General features: G+C 39.9%; 1 protein-coding gene across 1 annotated transcript in view; it reads right to left on the bottom strand.

The window, feature by feature from the left end:
* Positions 1–1945, bottom strand: part of CFAP44 (cilia and flagella associated protein 44) — a 121215-nt gene that overhangs the window by 118670 nt on the left and 600 nt on the right. The gene's annotated exons all lie outside the window — the stretch shown is intronic.

The raw sequence follows: 1945 nt of genomic DNA, 5'->3' as shown, positions 1-1945 counted from the left end.
AACCAGGCATAAGAACCAGGGTTAAGAACCATGTGTTGATATAAAACACCTAGCAGGCACTCAGAAATGGTAGTTGTTCTTACTATTACTAGATATTCTCTTTTATACACGTGGGATTCAATAAATACGATCATGCAATCTTCAGCGTTGAAAGAGGTCTTGTCTAGCAAAACCTCCCACCCCACACAGGTCATATTGACACATCCACAATATCTAGCCCAGAACTGTCAGAAAAGCATCTAGTGTGTTGGCCAGGGCTAAGAGCATTGGCTACAGAGTCAGTCTGACTGGTTTAAATCTTGGCTCATCCTCTTCTTGGCTGTGAGGTGTTAACCAAGTATTTAACCTCTGTGTGCCTCAATATTCCCATCTTTAAAATTCAGTACCTCATTGCATAAGGTTGTCCTGAGATGTCAGTGGTGATTCAATACAGTAAAGTTCTAAGAATGGTAGATATAGGCATTCAGTATGTAAAATGGGTGGAGAGATGAAGGAAGGTATTAATACATTCCTGAAAAAACGAACAAATGAAGGAACACTTCAAGAGATGGTCAATCAGCTTCAATTTAAATATTTCAGGTGAGCACATTCCGTTAATGCTCAGCTCTAGTTCTTAGTACATTTTATATTAATCTGAAATCTGCCTCCTTGCAACTTGGATCCATTTGGCCTTCGGAACAAACTTACAGCCATTCAAATAACTGTAGCTGACTCTCATTTCTCCCCAGTTCTCTTTTCCCAGTGAAAGGATCCCAACTCTTTCAATTATTCCTCAATGACATGTTTCCAGCTTTTTTCACCACCCTGATAGCTAAAGAAGTAAATTCCCAATTTATTCATATTCCCAATTGCGTCATATATCCTGTCCAATTTCGTACCTCCTTTGTAGGATCTGGACACTTTCTAGAAGAGAGGAACTATCACATCACCTGCTGGGGACATTCACTTTGTTTCTTTAAGACCGTCTAAGATTGCATTATCTTGGGCAGGGGCAGACAGGTTTATCATATACCAACTCATCACAATCAATGTGTAACCAACTAGAATGACTTAACCTTATTTGTATGTTCGAAATCATGCCCTATCTTAACAACTCAACTAGCTAGATTTGAGAGTCTATTTGCAGAACTATCATAAATCTCTTTTCATTAGATTCAGCCTTTTTGGTCCAGCCTATAGCCAATTCTTTTAACCAACTCATTAGAACTGTCCAGTTTTGAGTTGTGAAAGTTATCAGAATCAGAATGGAGTCACTGGTGTTAAAAAAAAAACCCTGACAAATAGAGCAGAGGAAGGCTATGAAGAGAGGGTTTTCATGCTTGTGTATGCCTGATGACAAAACTATGCCAAAAGACTGCAAAAAACACAATCTTGTACAAAGGCCATCACAACCTTATACAAAAAAATACTTCTACAAGGAGTAGAACTGCCCAGAACTGCCTGTCCAACCTTGGGCAGGCATCACCCTTTGTTGCTGATTTTTGTTGCCAGGGATAATTATTTCAAAACAATTATGCAGTCCTCCTCATTTTTCCTTTAAAAGCCTTTGCCTTCCTTTACCTCCCTGAACACGCACGCAGTTTACCATGGCATGCATATTCGCATTGCAGTGCCCTACTCCTGCATAAACATCATTTTCTTTTAGAGAGCCTTTCTCTATTTGTTATTTAGGTTGACAGTGTGAACCCTAAGGAAGAGTGAAGAAAAAAAAAAAGAAAATAACAGCACCCATTGATACAGAGGAGTATGTTGCCAGAAGGCGGCCGGCTGGAAGCCAGACAGAGTGTTCCCCAAGGAGCATTACTCTGGTTCATTCACCAGAGTCCAGGGTCTGGTCCTCACTCTCACAAGCTCACACACTCAATCCCAGCAGTGTGCCAGAGCTGGTCATGTTAAGATTCAAAGTAAGAACAGACTCTCAGGTTTTTTTTTAATTTTTATTTCA

The sequence above is a fragment of the Propithecus coquereli genome, unplaced genomic scaffold, assembly GCF_000956105.1.
Source record: "Propithecus coquereli isolate 6110/MARCELLA unplaced genomic scaffold, Pcoq_1.0 Scaffold386, whole genome shotgun sequence".
NCBI classification, from domain to species: domain Eukaryota; kingdom Metazoa; phylum Chordata; class Mammalia; order Primates; family Indriidae; genus Propithecus; species Propithecus coquereli.
The sequence above is the reverse complement of the archived record's forward strand: the minus strand, read 5'-3'. Positions and strand labels throughout refer to the sequence as shown.